At 41.0% G+C, this 20,344-nt stretch overlaps 1 pseudogene; it reads right to left on the bottom strand.

Annotated features, from left to right (window-relative positions):
- Positions 1 to 15,103: 15,103 nt before the first annotated feature.
- On the bottom strand, positions 15,104 to 16,965 carry LOC107799538 (flavonol sulfotransferase-like; annotated as a pseudogene).
- Between the last annotated feature and the right edge of the window lie 3,379 nt (positions 16,966 to 20,344).

Raw genomic sequence — 20,344 nt, 5'->3', positions numbered from 1 at the left:
AAACCATGGCTCGCCATCTACTTCCTCTTCTACCACGCTGTAATAAGCATGCTGATCGCGAACCTGAATGTGCAACGGGTCAACATACATTTTGTCGGGGTGGTGTAACGTTGATGCTAAAGTGGCCAATGCATCAGCAACCTCATTATGAACTCTCGGGATATGTCTGAATTCCACTGATCGAAATCGCTTGCTCAGATCGTGCAAACATTGTCGATATGGTATGAGTTTCAAATCCCGTGTTTCCTACTCACCCTGAATCTGATGTACCAGTAGGTCCGAGTCTCCCAAGACCAAAACGTCCTGGACATCTATGTCTGCAGCTAGTTGCAGACCCAAAATACATGCTTCATACTCTGCCATGTTGTTGGTACAATAGAAGCGTAGCTGAGCTGTAACAGGATAATGACGTCCTGTTTCAGAAATGAGTACTGCTCCTATTCCAACCCCTTTTGCGTTCGCAGCTCCATCAAAGAAAAGCTTCCAGCTTGGTTCCTCGGGTAATTCCAGCTCACCTGTGTGCATTACTTCCTCGTTTGGGAAATACGTCCTTAGAGGCTCGTATTCTTCATCAACGGGATTCTCAGCCAAGTGATCGGTCAGCGCTTGGGCTTTCATGGACGTCCTTGTCACATAGATGATATCAAACTCTGTGAGCAAAATTTGCCATTTTGCTAACCTCCCTATAGGCATAGGTTTCTGGAAAATGTACTTTAATGGATCCAGACGTGAAATGAGATAAGTAGTATACGAGGATAAGTAGTGCTTCAACTTCTGAGCCACCCAAGTTAGGGCGCAGCATGTCCTCTCGAGTTGAGTGTACTTGACCTCATACACCGTGAACTTCTTGCTAAGATAATAAATGGCCTGCTCCTTCCTTCCTGTAATGTCGTATTGCCCCAACACGCAGTCAAACGAATTCTCCAGGACCGTCAGATAAAGATTTAATGGCCTCCCTGGCTCAGGTGGAACCAACACAGGTGGATTAGACAGGTACCCTTTGATCTGGTCGAAAGCCTCTTGACACTCCGCCATCCAGTCTACCGCAACATCTTTCTTCAGCAGCCGAAATATGGGTTCACAAGTCACCGTGAGTTGAGCGATGAACCTGCTGATATAATTTAGTCTTCCCAATAGACTCATTACCTCTGTTTTGTTCTTTGGCGGTAGCAAATCTTGGATGGGTCCAACTCAATGCCCCGTCGATTGACGATGAATCCTAACAGCTTTCCTGATGGAACCCCGAAGGCGCATTTGGCCGGGTTGAGCTTAATATCATACCTTCGAAGTCTTTGAAAGAATCTCCTTAGGTCTGCTACATGGTCTTCCTGACGCCAAGACTTTATGATCACATCATCTACGTACACTTCAATTTCTTTGTGTATCATGTCGTGAAACACAGTAGTCATTGCTCGCATGTACGTTGCCCCAGCATTCTTCAGTCCGAATGGCATTACCCGGTAGCAGTAAGTTCCCCATGGTGTAATGAAAGCTGTTTTTTCCGCATCTTCTTCGTCCATTAAGATCTGATGATATCCTGCATAGCAGTCCACAAAGGATCCGATCTCGCGCCCAGCGCAATTATCGATCAGGATATGGATGTTGGGCAATGGAAAATTATCCTTAGGACTTGCTTTGTTGAGATTGCGGTAGTCGACGCATACCCTGATTTTCCCATCCTTCTTCGGCACTGGTACCACATTGGCCAACCAATCGGGATATCGAGTGACCCGAATAACCTTGGCCTGCAGCTGCTTAGTCACCTCTTCTTTGATCTTCACACTCATCTCTGTTTTAAACTTCCTCAGTTTTTGCCTGACCGGAGGGTATGCCGGGTCAGTGGGCAATTTGTGAACCACTAGATCGGTGCTTAATCCCGGCATATCTTCATATGACCATGCAAAGACATCTTTAAACTCCATGAGGGTTTTGATTAATTTCTCCCTGACGTTTGGCTCAATGTGGATGCTGATTTTGGTTTCTCTGACATTATCTGCATCCCCTAGATTTACAGCCTCGGTGTCGTTCAGATTAGGCTTGGGTTTCTCTTCAAATTGGCACAGTTCTCGATTTATTTCTTCGAAGGCTTCATCCTCGTCATATTCAAACTCATCGTCACAATCGATCTATTGTATCATTAAGTCGGAGTCAGATTGATTTATTAGACTAGGTCGAAGATCCGTTGTGCATGCCATGTTGTTAGAACCAGTAAAAAGAGAACTGTTCAGAAAGAGGAAAGAACAAAACAAAATTAAAATGAGACAAGAAAAGAGAATTTTATTAAAAATGCGGGATAATAGGGTTCACACTTGTACAAAATAAAATGAGATTTGGATTACACCCTGGAATAATCCGAAAAACAAGAAAGAAAAATCAAAGCCTACTACCAGGACTCCCCCCGGATAGGGAGGGGGGTAACCGTCCAATTGTTGGTTTTGGCTTCAGGCCCCACAAACTGTATGTCTGCTCTGCTGGAACCCTCTCCAACTTCTACCATATTGACATCAGCGAACAGCCTTTCGAAGCTTTGATTCAAATCCCCGTCTATCCCAATCAATGGTCCGAGAATTTTCGGGACCGGTGACCCCTTGGCACTTGCTCTAATAAAGGATCTTGAGAGATGCAGTATTGGTTTGGGAAGAAACCAAACTCTCTTCTTCATTTTCCGCGCTCGCTTTACATCTGCCGCAGTCGTTTGAACCCAGTCCAAAGGTCTCCAAATTCTTGGGCAAGGAGACAAGTTGGACAATCCCCTGAAGCTCAGCCCCCAGGCCTTTTCCCGGCACAAACCCATTACCCAGCATTTCTGAAACCATCATGACCGTTGCGGAAGCTACCCTAGGGTGCTGAATGATCTCACCCTCGGGAATCTTGTTTGCCGACACTGCATCGAAAATCTGGTAAACCCAGGGACCTTTGTCATCATTGGTCTCTATGAAGGGCACAATGGCGCCTCCCATGGTGCACGAAGTGTCCTCGCCGTGCAGTACGACCTCTTGTCTGTCCCATTCAAACTTGACCATTTGATGCACGGTGGATGGCACTGCTTTAGCCGCGTGGATCTATGGTCGTCCCAACAGAAGGTTATAAGATACCGCGGCATCTAATACCTGGAACTCCATGATAAACTGGACCGGACCGATGGTCAACTCAAGTATAATATCCCCCACGGTGGCTGTTCCATTTTCGTCAAATCCTCGGACGCAAATATTGTTCTTATGGATTTTACCGTGGTCGATCTTCAGCTGATTCAGGGTGGATAGTGGACAAATATTGGCACTTGAGCCGTTATCCACCAGTGCTCGAGTAACTACCGAATTTTAACATTTGACAGTCAAGTAGAGAGCTTTGTTATGTTTCGTGCCTTCCACTGGCAGATCATCATCAGAGAATGTTACCCTGTTCACCTCAAAAATTTTGTTGGCAATCGTTTCAAGGTGGTTTATTGAAATTTCATTGGGCACATGAGCTTCATTCAGTATCTTTATCAGGGCCCGACGATGTTCATCTGAATGGATCAGTAATGATAATAGCGAGATCTGGGCCGGTGTTTTCTTCAACTGTTCGACTACGGAGTAATCCTGCACTTTCATCTTTTTCAAGAATTCCTCAGCTTCTTCTTCCAACACAAGTTTCTTTGTCACAGCTGGGTTGGATCTTCTCAACTCCACTGGAGTAAAACACCGTCCTGATCGAGTCAGTCCCTGTGCCTCACAACTATCTTCCACCACTTGCTTTCCCTTGTATATTACCACTGCCTTTTCATACTTCCAAGGCACGACCTTGCTATCAATCAGTGGTAATTGGACTACCGGCTTTATGGTGACCAGCCCCCTGTAGACCCTTTTTACAACAACCGCGGGTGGGGATGATGTCCCTGACACCACCAATTTGGCTGGCTCTGATTTCTTTGTTGCGGTGGATGGATTTTTCCCTAGTATTACCACTGGCTTGATATCTTCCCTCCTCAACTGCACCCCTACTTCCCCACCGGTCGATTCTTCTTTCGGAGCGGCTTGGATTGTCATCACTGTCTGTGAGGGTTTCTTTGGCTCTCCTCCCTCGTATACCAACTCGATCATGTGAGCTTCGTGGTGTACTGGCAATGAGTTCTGATTGATGTTGGGTGCCTCCGACGTCTGGACTTCGATCTTGTCGGCATCAATAAGATCCTATATTGCATGCCTCAACTTCCAACACTTTTCGGCATCATGCCCCAGCATTCCCGAGCAGTACTCACAACTTATTGATCAGTCCAAATTTTGGGGTGCGGGATTTGGTCCTCTAGTCTCGACAGGACTCACCAAACCTAATTGCCTCAATTTGTGGAACAAGGCGGTGTAGGTTTCTCCCAACTCAGTAAAAGCTCTATGTCTCTGTAGCCTGTCATTTCTAGCAGCTTGATTTCCCGAAAGCCCGCCCCTAGAGGGTTTCTGTATGACCTTGGTGGAGGATAGGTGTTTTGGGGTGGAGGGTAGGTGTTTTGTGGTGGTGCATATATGTTTCGGGGAGCCGGCGCGCGCCATTGCGGACGAACCGGAGGTTGAGTGTATGTTTGGGCTTGGTGCACAAAGAAGTGTGGTTCTTGAGGTGGATAGTAGTGTTGTGGCAAGCTGTATGGATAATTTGGCCTGTGGGGTCTGGGTTGGTTGTGGTATGGTTTGCCGGACCTGGACCAACTGCCTGCCTCAACTGTGGCGACTTCTTCTTTCTTCCTCCTTTCTAGCGCACCTCCCGTGCCGCTCTGAATAGCCTGGGTCGTTGCCTTGAGTACTGAGTAATTCAGGATTTTATCAGACCTCATCCCCTCCTCGATCATAACCCCTATCTTTACTACTTCATTGAAGGATTTTCCAACCGTCGTCACCAAGTGACCAAAGTAAGTTGGATCCAGCGTTTGCAGAAAGTAGTCTACCATTTTTCCCTCTCTCATGGGAGGATCAACCCTGGCTGCCTGTTCTCTCTAGCGGAAACCAAACTCACGAAAGCTTTCCCCAGGCTTTTTTTTGGTCCTCAACAATGTGAGACGATCGGGGACTATCTCGAGATTGTATTGAAAGTGACCCGCGAAAGCTTGCTCAAGGTCATCCCAAGTGTACCATCTGCTGGAATCCTGCCTGGTATACCATTCCAATGCCGATCCACTCAAGCTTTGACCGAAATAAGCTATTAGTAGCTCATCTTTGCCGCCTGCCCCTCTCATTTTGCTACAAAAGCCCCGCAAATGTGCTATGGGATCACCGTGCCCTTCATATAAATCAAACTTAGGCATCTTGAAACCAGCCGGAAGTTGGACGTCCGGGAAAGGGCATAGATCCTTGTAGGCCACGCTGACCTGGTTGCTCAATCCATGCAGGCTCCTGAAGGATTGCTCTAGGCTTTTGAACTTCCTCATTACCTCATCCTGCTCTGGCCCCTTAACTGGTTTTTCAATCTCTGTCGGGACCCCTAAGTGTGGATTATAGGTATGAGGTTCTGGTGCATTGAATGTGGGTTCAGGGGGATAGTACTGCACATCGTGAGCCTGAAACAACGGCTCACTAGTTGATCTTTGCAGTGTGGCTGGTGTGGGTCCCATAAAAGTGGGAACATTTGGTGTTGGGAGAGGTTGATGGGGTGGTGGAGCTTGGGAATCATGGGGGCTTCTCTCCTGATAATAGCGGTGATTCGGGAGGCTTGTTGAAGGGTCAGAGTGAGGGTATTACGGCATATGCCCTGGTGGTTCCGGGCTCTTTTGTACTTTAGCCAAGGCTAACTGCATCACATTCATCTCCAATCCCATTCTTTCTATCTTCTCCATCGCTTCTTTCAACAACTGGCTTACCGGCCTTTCTTCCTCGGTACTATTTTCTGAAGTAGTCATGCTTGTTGGTACCGGTCCTTTGGATCTGGTTTGATAAGGGTGTGTTGCCAGAACGCTTTAACAACTAACTGTCTGGTATTTGGGAAAACAACAAACTTGTTAGCGTTAGAGTTTTAACAGATTTGATAACAGCACATTGGGGATGCAATGCTCCTAAGCAGTTAACCGTTTCTAACATGTTTTGCTTCAAACGCATGCGTCATCCCGACTTGCTTTATTTGTGCCTTTAAAGTGTTTTGGGAACCCCCATTTTTCTCTCTATTATTCCCTTCCTTCTTTCTTTTCCCCTTTTTTTCTTTTCCTTTTCTTTCTTTCTCTTTTTTTTTCTTTTCTTTCTTTTTAGTGGCGGTCGAATCTTATGTGGATTGCCTACGTATTACGTCCCCGCGTGAATCAGATCGGGCGTAGTTCGGCCATAAAGTAAAGACACAAAATTCTTTTGGAATCATTTCATTTATCACCAAAATTTGCTATTACAAACTACTTATCTTAAACAAAGAACAACACTAGTACATATTCCAAAATTCTTAACCCGACTCGATAAGAGAAACAAAAACAACATAAGGGAAGATAACGGACCTATAAAGCCAATAAACAAGACTCGAACTAGGGATACACTAAAGATTTCAACTTAGGGGCTCGCGAGGCACCGTTCGACCTTTCCGCGGGCTTTGGTGTGAGACCTCTTTGTAAGCTTTTCAACTCATTCATGATCCGGTGAACATAGCCCATGACGGAGGCGAGTAGGGTATCACGAGGTATCTGCTCACAGGCCAAACATCTCCTGTAAATGTAGTGCCCAATCTCGTCAATCCTATCTCGGATGTTGTCCCTTTCCCTGAACAATTGCTCTATCCGCCGATTTTTTAGTCCCAGTGCTTGAGCATTGTCGGCGAGTCGATCCTGGAACCTTTCCATTTGTTTTTCCATTCTGGTCATCACATCATAACAGCGCCTTCTGTCAGCTCGGGCATCTCGGCCTTGTTTGAAGATCCGCTCCTGAAGAGTGGAGTTTGTTTTCCTTAATATCCCGATGCTCATTTCAGAATCCCTTATGACTTGTTGCAGATGCTTCCTCCGGGCCATTGTAACTTCTGCCCATCTAACCCTCATTCTTGCTATGCAAGCTTCAGATCTCTCCAAGTCCTCTCGGCTTTTGCTGACCTGACTCCTCAGCTCTTCTATCAACCTCTCATTAGATCAATTTCTTTGTTGGTCACCGGCATTCTTTCTGTCTTGGCGGATTCGGGCTCTTAGGGCCTTGTTTTCTTGAGTCAACTTGCTTTTCTCCCCTGTATCAGCATCAATTTGCAAGCTGTTTTGATATTTAAGCCCCTCAAATTGCTGTTTTAGTTTGCCAATCTCGACTCGATATTCTTTCTCTTTGGCTAACCAACCACATTGTGCATGCGACGATTCTGCAAAGTCTTGGACGTGAGCTCTCTTAGTTGGTCTCTGGTGCTCAAGCTCTCTTCTGTACCACGTGAGGTATTTTGGCGACACTTCGCCCTTGGCCCGATCTTGTACACAAGTATCTACTTTCAAGGTTTGACATTCATTCCAGATTCTCCGAACGACTGCTTCAGGGAACTGCCCACCAGGCCCGATTTCGACCACCTGGCTACTGAGATCCTCTTCCTTCGGTACTATTTGACATCGCCCCAACTGCCTCAATACTCTATATGGCACATAGGGCTGGATACTTTGGAGACCCATCAACAACAAATGAGACTCGATGGCTGACATGTGTATGATCTCATCTATGGGTAGCCACCCAAATGCCCATTCTATCTGGTTTGCTGAGACGGAGCGCAGCAGAGTGACCCATTCGGCGACCCCTTCTGGCAGGCTGAACCCGTCGACCCTGGTGGAAAACTCTTCTATACAAGTCTTTTATGATGACCCATATTTCAGAAACTAAGAGCGATGACATAGATGCTCTATCATCCACATTTGCAGTAGTATATTGCATCCCTCAAAGAAACCTCCTCCGGTTTTGCAAACAGTGAGTGCGCGGAAAATGTCCGCTATTATCATCGGTGCCAGAGTGCTGTTGTCTTGCTTGAGCAAAGTGCTGACGACCCCAGCAATTTGTATGTTAATTTTCCCATCCTTTCTAGGGAACACCAGAAAACCCAGAAAGGCTATCATAAAAGCAATACACCTATGTCTTTCCCATTTCGGCCGGCTTTCCCCACTGCAGATCTTACTCTCGGGATTGTTGAACCCTCCAAGATGACCATACTTGTCGTACAGAAATGCCAAACTACAAAACCCTTCTGACAACTCTGGGTTGTGTACAGTTCTGCGGATCTTTACGGTGTCTAGGAACCTGTGTATGGTCACGGTCCTTGGTGTAATAAGATACTGCTCTCTCATAGGGATTTTAGGACATCCGATGTACCCTGCCAGCTCCTCTAGCGTCGAGGTGAGCTCAAAGTCCGAGAAATGAAATACATTGTGTGCCGAGTCCCAGAATGAAATTAAAGCCCTTATAATGTCCCCTCGCGGATCGATGTCCAGCAATCCAACCAAGTTTCCTAAGTATATTTTGACTGTATCTCGCCCTGATTCTTCCAAGTCGTTCCACCACATGCGTAAGCCCAAAGGGACTCTGTTTATAATGGCCCCCGACGAACTCTTACTCGTGCTCATTCTGCACATTTATTAAGGTGATTTAGACGAAAGCAAGAAATCTTTATTTTGTCTCCAAAACTATTTTTCCCGTTTTCCTTAATTTTTGAGAAAAGAAAGACTGACTTTCCCAATACGGCATTTCAGCTCTTCAGGGATGAAGATTTTAAGGCAGTGGAGTTTTAACCGGCAAAAAGGTAAGAAAAATGACCAAAAGCGGCCGTTTGTGCAAAGACAGCCTTCCGGTGTCCCTTTCGGGAACATTCAGCTATTTCTGCAAAATGGCATCACCCAACTCTTTTATGAGAGAAGCAATATATGTATATATATTATTTCTTATTTTTTTATTATATATACTATATTTGCAAAAATAGGAAGTTGGACCCGATAAGGGTTGCCTACGTATCTCACATCCGGTGAGAATCAAACCGACGTAGTTCGGGTAAGAAAAATTAGCTAAATCACGAATCCAATTCTCTTTCCTCAAAAATCAAAATTTTGGCAGCGTTTTCACATTATTTGGACATTGGTTTTTCTTAAATGAGCAACTCATAATTTTTTTCAAAATTCCCGTTTTCACCCACAGGTCAACATGCAAATTCGAAGCAAATTAAATGCGCCAAAAGACAAGATGCAACAAGATGGTCTTTTTGTTCCAGGTTGCTATTCCTAGACGGGCCCAACCCCTGTGTTGAGCCCCCTAAGTCAGATGCAACATGATGCAAATAAGCGTTTTCCTACTAGGGATCCGACATGAAGTCATGTTTTACTAAGTTTCAAACTAGGCTTTGTTCTAGACCTGGCTTACCCGAGCGGACAACTCGAGTCGAGGAGGGGGCTACGTACCGGGGACCCGCGGGATCGTCCGGCTTTGTAACTTATCCGAGCCTCTTTCTACTTGGGCATGACACTAACAGAATAGGGAGTCTCAAACCAGTGAGCTGCATCCCCGAAGGTAAGAAGAGAAGGGTTTCGACACAATTTATATATACAGTCAAATAATATCAAAGCGGTAACACACATCATTTTGCACAGGAAGCACATATCTTATAAAAATATCAGATAATAAACAAAGCCGAATAGAACAATTATTCTAAGCTCGAATTTCTAACCCTGAACCAGTGGTTCTGGGTTCCCCTTCCCCAGCAGAGTTGCCAGAGCTGTCAGACCTCCTTTTTCTGCCCCCGCGAGGGGTGAAGGAGTTTTTTCCAATTAAAGGACAATCGAAACGGGATTTGTTTATTTATTTTAGAGTCGCCACTTGGGAGATTTAGGGTGTCCCAAGTCACCAATTTAATCCCAAATCGAGGAAAAGAATGACTCTGTATTACAGTCTGCGAACCAGAAATCCGGATAAGGAATTCTGCTAACTCGGGAGAAGGTGTTAGGCATTCCCGAGTTCCGTGGTTCTAGCACGGTCGCTCAACTGTCATATTCGGCTTAATTATCTGATTTTATACATGTTGAACCTATGTGCGAATTTTAACTTTTAACCGCTTTTATCATTTACTGTTATTTTTTATCAAGAATTGCAACATCGTGGAAACACATCTCGAACCACGTCACATTCAATGCACCCGTGATTGTTGGCATATTTCAACTCTGTTGAGATTGGGATTTGGGTCACATAAATGTGCACCCGAGTTTAAGAACATAACATTATTAAATACGCGCCTAAAGCGACTAACGTGTCATTATTTTGGGTAGGGCCGTGAAATTTGCTAAACGGCCCGTCCCGGAATCTAAGTACCCGAAACAACTATCCATTGAGGGCCCCGCACTTCGAGTATTCTCTTATTATTATTATTATTATTATTATTATTATTATTATTATTATTATTATTATTATTATTATTATTATTATTATTATTATTATTATTATTATTGTTATTATTATTATTATTATTATTATTATTATTATTATTGTTGTGAAAATACATCTCGAGTCACGTTACAGTCAATGTATCCGTGATTAAAGACGCATTTTGACTCTGCTGAGATTTGGATTTGGGTCACATAAATGTGCACCCGAGTTTAAGAATGTAATTTATTAAATACGCGCCTAAAGCGACTAACGTATCATTATTTTGGGTAGGGCCGTGAAATTTGCTAAATGGCCCGTTTCAGAATCTAAGCAATTTTAAAGCAAATATTTATTGAGGGCCCCACAATTTTTGCATTTTTATTCGGCGAGGCTCATCTCATTCTTATTATTAAAAGGGCAATCCTAGAAGTGGCTAAGGTTTTCTATTAAATTTGTCTCTAAATATGAAAAAAATAAAGTCCTAATTAGTTGAACATGCTTGAAAAGTCCGGGCCCTTTAATAACTTCTGCAAATTCGATTAGTTCCGAAATGTCGTTACAGAGTAAAACGCACTGGAATCCTGGCATGATTCGAGCCACCGGAAATTGCTAACTCACCACATCACGCGAGCCTACTCTTGCTCGTTACCTTAGCTAACAATCTTAGACTTACAACTATGCTTCTTTTTCCTTAAAGTGTTGCAATACCTTTTGAGTAACAATCGAGGGTAAGATTAATGCTAAGATCTAGTTGACCGAGAACTCAAACAATCATGCTACAATCCGAGATTAGTTAACAACCTACTAGCCATTTCCGGGATCAAACCGCAAGTGCTATTTTGCAAATTATCGGAAGTTATATCCAACATTCATTACATGGCCAAGTTCTGATTGAATACGAGCTAAACTACATTACTCCAATACACGATCTAACGCCTAGCAGTTTTATGCAGTCCCTTACAAACAACTAGAATGATGAAACTATATTTTTACAAATTACAGATTCAGCAATGCCTTAAGGAACTAAATAAAACAGTAACAACAGGTTTTAAACAAAACAAATTTGCTTTTTCTGGTTTCCATTTCAACTTCAACTTTCACATGAATTCATGCTTCACATTTTTCGGCTTACAACAAACAGGATAAAGTCGTGTACCTGATAGAGGAACAGAAATAGAGTAGAAAAAGAAGTCAGCTGCAGTTGCAATAGCACAATAGCAGATTCAGCAAACAGCAGTAACCAAAAACAGCCCAGCAAATAGATCAAGACCCAACAACAGCTTCAGAAAATACCATGCAGCAACACCAAATGACCCAAAAAAACTTGAGTTTGCAACAGAAGATAGACCCACAGATTTCCAGAAAAATTCCCACAGCTCTCAATGCCACAGTAACCGAGGTAAATACTGATTTTTAACAGTAAAATGAAGCAGATTTTTCCTTCTTAAATATCAAAACCACTGAACTTTAGTGTAGGAACCTCTAGCCTACTCCCCTTATTAAAGTTAAATTTCCAGTTTTTATCCTCTTCTTTTCTCTCTGGTCTCTTAAGATTTTTTAGCCAAAAGAAAAACCAGCCCTTGTTTCTCTAAAAATCAGCCTATTAATAGGCCAGAAATGGCAAGACCCCAGGCTGCCTTGATCCCTTCAGCTTTTTCTGCCCATACCCCTTTGATTCCCATGCCTAAGTGTCCTTTATTGATCCCTACTAAGTTGTCCCCCATGCTTGTCCTATTTGTTTTAATCAAAAGTCATGGGTGTATTATAATACTCACTTAATTCCCATGTCTTGTTGTTTTGTTCCCCATTGTCATTAAAATAAGCTTAATGAGTGACCCCTAAGCAGACCCCATCCTTAACAGCCTGTTAGTATGTTACTAAATTCCCAGAATTACCCCTTAACCCTTGCATATTACTGTACTACCCTAAGACTTACTTGTCTGAACTTACCAACTATATAAGCTTAACACTGATTTCTGATTGATCTCCTAGATTTCTACATCTATATCCAATACTCAGCCTAAGTTCAACTTAAAATCAGATTACAAAGGGGTGTCAATCAAGTGAAATAAGTTGATCAAATTGGGGAACCAATCCTGATCAACTTAAATCAAACAAACAACAGGGAGCAAAAAATGATGAAACAGTGGCAATCAGGTTTCCATGGTCAACTATGAAGAACAGGGGATTACTGAATGAACGAGCAATCTAGTTCAAAGACAAAAACTAAACATATTCAACGAGTTCATTACAAGTTAGCATAGCAGATGCTGAACGGGTGTATACATGGAGAACATCAATGAACATTATCATGTATCCTCTGATTTTAAACAAATTAATTGACGACACTTATTTGAACGACTATACAAGCTATAATATACAGCAGGCAATCAAATAAAACATTAAAACAAACTAAACACTATCTCAGGGTTCACAGATTTGACAGAAAAATCAGAAACAAACCACCAAACATGAAAGACAGATAGAATCCACAAGAGAATAAAAGAAAAGGGAAAATTACCTCAGGGATTTGAAATTAAAACTGCCTCAGGCTCGAACTCGGACTCGACCATTTTTGGGGTCGAATGGACTTTAATCGAAGTGTTCTCAACTGAAAACACCTCGGTTAAAGTCTATTAGACCCCTATCTTTTGTTGATTTGGACAGACCCCATAAATCTGAGTTCTAGGGTTCTTGGGGGTTTGATTTGGGATTTGTTCAGTCCTGGTCAGACTCGAACGGAACCAAGGTCATTCAGGGGGTGAGGAAGGTCAGGAGGTGTTGTGGTGTGAGTTTGGGGTCGGTGGGTGTAGATCTGTTTATTGCTCGAATCTTCGATTGAAGATTCGAGAAGTTGCAGGGTGATTCGAGGTACACGGTTGGTAGATTCGTGTTCAGGGTGGTTGGGTGCATCAGGGGTGTTGTTTTGGTGGCCATCGGAGTCCGGGTGGCCGGGTTTATGGTGGGGGAAACCTAAGGCGGCTAGGGTTTGAGAGGGGGGGGGGGCTCTGGGGACGAAGGTGAATAGTATGTGAAAGGGGGGGGGGGGTCTGGTTTGGGGCGTGGGGTGGCAGGTTGGGCTTATATATGGGGTGGATGGTGTAATCCTGGCCGCTGGATCAATCAAGATCGATGGCCAGGATTAGGGGAGCTTATCCATACGGTGTCGTTTGGTTAAGTGGGGGTCGGTTTAAGAAGGGAGTGGGTCGGGTCACGAGGGAAGCCAGGGACCGTTGTATCCATGTAGGTGAACGACTCAGATCAACTTGCCTAAAACGGCGTCGTTTCGACTTAGCAGGGGCTGCATTGGACCGTTTGATTGCAACAGATCAACGACTCTGATTTGAGGAGCCAAAACGGCACCGTTTGGTGCATCTGAAGGGTCAGGTGATCGGACTGGGTCAGTGCAGCGGATTGGGCCTGATTTTCATTTGAATTTTTGGCCCAAATCCGGTATTTCCTTTCCCTATAATTAAACAAAAATTCCTAAAACCCAAAATTAAATTATACAACTATTAATTAACACTTAACAACAATTATCATATGATTTAAGACCTTTAATAAAATCACCATGACAACAAATAGAATAAAAATGCATATTTTTGTGATTTTCGCTTTTATAACCCGATTACGGTTAATTAATTCCTAAATGTATCATTTATTCCTAAATGCCTGCAACACGTATCTTTGTATTTTTAACTATAGAGAGGCGAGCATTACGGACAAAACCTTTATCAAAATGTCACGCAAATTCCCAAAATTGTGTACAGATGAAATTTGTTTCATTTTTGATTTCTTTTGAAGTAGTTTTTCCGTGAAGCAAAAATCACATGCTCACAATAAGTCATCAACATCATCATGATTTTTAACCATGTTTGCTTGACCCTTCTTCTTGTCTTTCTACGGAGCACGACACTCCGTAGATTTGTGTCTGATTTTTCCACAGTTGTAGCAGTTTCCAATGAACCGCTTCTTGCTTGGGCTGTATTTCGGTCCAGAAGCCTTCTTCCTCTTTTTATTCTCTTCAACAATATTTGCTCCCATTATTGTTGAGTTCTCACGGCCTCTCTTTTCAGCAGCTTTGTTGTCCTCTTCGATTCTCAACCGAACAATGATATCTTCAAGGGACATCTCCTTGCGTTTGTGTTTCAAGTAGTTTTTGAAGTCCTTCCACAAAAGAGGCAACTTCTCAATCATTGCTGCTACTTGGAATGCTTCATTGATGACAAGACCTTCAATGAAATTTCTGTTAGTAAAAATACTAAGATTAATACTTTCAACATCAATATTAATTTGATTTATACCTTCAGCAAGGAGATCATGAATATTCACTTGCAATTCCTGGACTTGGGTAATAACAGACTTGCTATCTACCATTTTGTAGTCCAAAAACTTTGCAGCAACGAACTTCTTTAATCCGACATCTTCGGTTTTGTATTTCTTTTCAAGCGCAGTCCACAGTTCTTTTGACGTTTCCACGCCACTGTAGACGTTATACAAAGCATCCTCCAGCCCACATAGAATATAATTCTTGCACAAAATATCTGAATGCTTCCACGCCTCAGTCACGAGAAAGCGTTCATTTTCTGGAGTTTCATCGGATAACATAGGAACATCTTCCTTGATGAACTTCTGGAGACTTAAAGTAGTCAAATAGAAGAACATCTTTTGCTGCCAGTGCTTGAAATCAACCCCGGAAAATTTTTCAGGCTTTTCCGCCGGTGCCAATGCTGCCGGTGTTGTTCGGCTCGTTGAGGCATTGGCAGTCACCATCGGAATAGCTTGGTTTCCGTTATCATTAGTCATTTCTGTAAAAGAATGACACAAACGTGAAAATCACGTAAATTTTAATCTCTAATAGAATACAAAACCACAAAGGTTTTACTCTCCAAAAACAGTAAGTACAAATACAGAAAATATATTAAATTCCTTAAGCTTGTTAGTATACTGTATTTGTAAAATAATTCTGGAAATATAAATGAATATAAACAAAAATGACAGAAAACCAATCCGAGCCCACTGAATTCACAGTGTTTCCTTAAGAATTTTAATCCCCTCCTAGTACCCAAGGTTATGGATTATTTCCTCCCAGGATAGAACGAATTACACACTGGTATAGTGGTACTTCAAACCCCAGTGTTTCAGCGAACACAAAGTTCAGTAGCAAATCACACTTACTATTGCTTTGTTTGATTCTAAAAATATACAGAAGGAGGAGAAACTCAGAAAATCGTAGTGAAATTCTGAGCAGAATGGTGTTGTATTTATAGTTAAAGTTGGGCTGAAATCTGAAGAGGTGCAACTCTTCAGAATGACTGTTTCTGCAAAATGGCCACAGCATAAATGCCATTACATAAATGGCTATTTACTCAACAATAAAGAGGAAAAATAAAGAGGGAAAATTGAAGAGGGTAGTTAATTTTCTGTTACCAAAACAGAAAAACGGATTGGATTTGGTCCAAAAAGTTAATCAATCAATTGACCAAATCCGATGCCGAAGTCGAGCCGAGCGAGCGGCGACGACGACGACGACTGCGCGAGGCTTGCCTTCTTCTCAACTCTTTAAGAGCTAGAAGAAAAGCAATTGCTTATATACCCATAAAAAACCTATTCTCTTCCAATATGGGACAATGTCCATTTACCAAGGGGGAACTTAAAATTTTTACTCAAAAATTTCATTTCCCTCCATTTCTCATTCACCATCTTTTAAGTATTTAATATATTAATTAAATACATAAAAAAAAAACCAACAATGGCATCCACTCTTATTCACCTCTAAATTGCTCAAACTTCCGAAATGGCAGTTAGCCACTATTTGTTCAGCTAGCTACACATTGCTTTTCTTCCTCCTCAGAGAAGGGTTTCCCGATAAACTCTGCCAACTTCTTCAAATACCACAACGTGTCCCTTTTCAAATCTTCGTATTGTATGAACATCACTTTTTCTGGTGTATCTCTGCTTGCTTTCCAGAATTCATAGACATGGTCCCAGTAAGGTCCATAAGCTAATTTATCTTCAAGAAACCACTTGAATTCTTGTTCCAGTGTAGTGGAATTGTTTCTAATTTCAGAAATGTTTTCTTTAAGCCTTTGTTTGTAATGCCATGTTGAAACAAAGGTGTCTTTAGGTTTTCTACATATGTAAATGATCTTACATTTGGACTCTAATATAGATGGTGGTAAGCATATGTAAGGAAGATGTGTGGGCAACAATGGCAACTCGGTATCTTGAAAAGTAAGTTTTTTGGTAGAATTAATTTCCATTGTTGGTATACATTCGTGGGGAACTTTAGCAAGTAAAGGATTTGTAGAGTCAACAAAAATATCCCTAGTTATAATAGAAAAGACCAAAGCTTTAAGCCAAGTGGTACCAGTTTTTGGAAGACCACATAGGAAAATATCAGAGGGTTGAGCATTGAAGTTTTCTTGTATAGATAAAGTTGCTTCTAAGAAGATTGAAGGGAACCAAAAGCCTTTGTATTGATAGTAATCAATAGAAGTATGGGGGCCTTCTCTTTTGGGGAGGGTTGAAATTAACTCTTTGTATTTCATGCTCATAATCTCCTTGGAATTGTTTGATAAATCAGCAAACGACTAGCCCTAGAAGGGGAAGATGGGCCTCGTTTTAATTTGGTGAAGGAAGTGAAAGGGGTAATTTCAAGAATCTAAAACTTGATCCTGATATAGTAGACAACTAACTCCATTCATGATATATATAGAAGACTAGGGTGACAAACGGACGAGCCGGGTCGGATATGGGCAGGTCGAAAACGGGTAATGCAAAAATGGATAAATTATCCGACCCAACCCATATTTAATACGGATAAAAAACGGGCTCACCGGCGGATAATATGTCAAAATAGCACGGGCTAGCTAGTTTTCGGACTGGTCATTCAAAAATAGCTAGCATTTGCCAAGTCATTGAAAAATAACCACTATTTTGCTGCAACAGAGACCGGTCCAGTAGTATAATATATTGGGGTGATTATACTGGAGTTCCAGTATATTATGCTGCTGTATTTTTCGGATTTTGAATAGTGTTTTCGTTCAGATTTATCTTTACATAAAAAGTGCTAAATTTCGATGACTTTTGAAACTGTGACTATTTTTGAATGACCACTTGTATCTGACTATTTTTAAATTTCTCCGGATAATATGGATATCCATATTATCTATGACGTCTTGAATATAATCACTTTGAGAGAATTCCTAGTCTCCCAAACTTGAGGAATACCTAATTTGATGCTTTGAAAATATAAAAGTTAAACACATTAGTTATCCATTGGTTACCAATTTTCTAGGTGGATAATATAGCTCATATCTATATTTGACCCGTTTTTAAAAAATTTCATTATCCAACTCATTTTTAATGGATAATATGAGTATATAACTATTTTTCTTTAACCATTTTGCCACCCCCTATAGAAGGCAATACTCGTGAATTACAAATAAGTCCTTTGATTGTGGTATAATCTTATCTAAATATTTAAGAATCAATTAACCTTAACACTTTTTAAAAAAAATCAATTTTATAGTAAAACATTAAATACTACTCCCTCTCGTTTTGATTTATATGGTGTAGTTCGACTGGCACATGAAGTTTAAAAAATCAAGAAATATTTTTGGAATTTATGGTCCTAAGTATGTCATGAGTTTTCTGTGGCTATAAACATATTATTAAGGATAAAATGAGGTATTTAAAGTTAAATTACCTCTAAATATATAAAAATATTATTCTTGTTGAATAAACAAATTACAAAATAATGTCACATAAAATGTCACATTGTTTTGTTATTTCTGACTCTGGCCTTCTGCTTGAGTATAGAATCTTGCCTTTCAGCCACATTATATATTCTGCCTGTGATTATCCCCTCAAACTGATGATCTCTTGGATAGTTGGGTTGCCTCATGTCAGTTAGTCATGTATGAGTTCATTTCTATTATTAATTCCCTCGGATAAAATCTTATATTTGAATGCTAAATAGTTGTACTTCAAGTTTTTTTGATTATTCTTGGGGTTTATTATTAATTAATTGGATTCTATAATTAATTTATCTTTACTTTCCTTCTATCCTAGAATTAGTGATTCATTGTTGAGTTACAAAGTACGTTAGCTAATTATTTAGTTAACTTCTTATAATTTTCGACTTTAATTACTAATTTTATATCCTTTACTTGTTCTTGGTGTTCTTGACGTGGGTTGAAGAAAAAAGAGAAAATTTAAGTCTTAGGCATTGAGATATTAAAGTCTTTCTCCTCCTTAAATCTTACTCTTCTCCGCAACTTTTTCTTTCATGTTACACATGTTCTAAGAGAATTTTTGCGGAATTGGCAATCTTCTTTATTTGCCATTTCAATAGTCAATGAGGTACTTTCCGTAGGATAATGGGATAATATCATAGGCTTAATACATAGTTAACCACCCAACCTTTGGTCCAAATCCTCCTTACACACTTTCTATGAACGATAATAACCTTACATAAGAAACCTTTCTAAAGTGTATTTAGTACCCATCTCCTTTGACCAGATCCTGTTAATAGGACATCCGTGTATGTCACGCGTTTGAATTTACATAATTTTAACCCATTACCTTATAATAACTAACCCGACCCTAACTGACCCTATCCGACCCACAAGGTAAAAGCGTTAAAATCAAACTTACCCAAGTCAGTACTCAAAATCCGATACATCTAGAAGGAGCTACTGTAAAGGTGATTCCGGCGACCATCTCAAGCTACGCTTTCATCGTGGATTTCCGGTGGATTTATGCAGTTAATAGGTTAGTAATTTTCTTCTCCTTGCATTACCTGTTTATTTTAGTAGTGGGTGGGGCTGAACCTAGGGGTTTTTTTTGAAATTTCTTCTATTTTGCTTAGGGTTATCGAACTTTTTAAAAGGGGAATCTTTTGTCATTGTCGATATGACTGTGAAGTTGTCGTCTTGTTGCCTTTACAGATAGTTTTTTTTTTATAAAAAAGATTTGTCTTGTGTTTGCAAACCGTGTCTAAAGTTAGGGTTTAACTGATTATTGTAATAGCATTGCTTTGAACAATGTGATATGCTCTTGTCTTTGTCTTCACTTTTATATTTCATTTGTAGTTCTTTATTTTCAATTGTTGCATGTGAAAAGTCCATTTATTTGTCCCTTGTTTATTTGCAGATAATGTCTTTTAAAATCATTACCCTCAGGTGGTACCTCGTAACTTTGCTCGTTATGTGGGTGGTAGTCAAACATTAACTTTAGATGTAGATGTGGATTTACTGTCTCTTATTGAACTGATGAACTACACTAGGATCTATGACTTTCAAAATGTGGCTGAGTTGTATATTTGTCCAATGGATAGGACAGATAAATTTGTAAATATTCTCACAGACAAGGATATTTTAGACATTTGTAATGAATTAGAAGATGGGAATACCTTAGATATTTATGTGACTCATGCTGCCCCTTTATGTGTTGTTGACATAAATGAGGCTAGTAAAGGGGTTGGTGGGTCTAATAGTTGAGCTTTTAAGAGCACAACTGTCTTAGAAGAAGAGGAAGATAGTGAATCTGAATCTGAATCTGCCCTGCTCATGAACCTACCCCTTCCCCTTCCCCTTCCCCTTCTCCTAAACCTGCTCCTTCCCCTGCACCTTTAAGAGAACAAGAGAGTAGAGTAGATAGTGAATCCGACTTTGATAATAGTGAAGGTGAGGGACAATGAGAATGTTCAGACTTTGACAATAGTGATAGTGATGAGAGTGATGGAGTAGATTAACATGTTCCTGATGATAAGGATTATGGATCTGATGTTCATGAAGAATTCATAGAGTATAGGGATGAACTGAGAAAGTATAAGAGGAAAAAGAGTGAAAGGCCAAAGGATAGAGGTGATATTAACATAGGTGATGCAGGAGTTGATATTGGTTTTGATGAATTAGGAACTGGTAGCAAGCAAGATAGGTACACAGGCTTAGTAGGGATAGATGAGCCTTACTTTGGGTCTTCAGATGCTGAAGATGAATTTGATGAAGAACATAAGGAGAAAATGGATGCCAAGT

Source organism: Nicotiana tabacum, chromosome 18, assembly GCF_000715075.1.
Source record: "Nicotiana tabacum cultivar K326 chromosome 18, ASM71507v2, whole genome shotgun sequence".
Classification (NCBI taxonomy): domain Eukaryota; kingdom Viridiplantae; phylum Streptophyta; class Magnoliopsida; order Solanales; family Solanaceae; genus Nicotiana; species Nicotiana tabacum.
The sequence above is the reverse complement of the archived record's forward strand: the minus strand, read 5'-3'. Positions and strand labels throughout refer to the sequence as shown.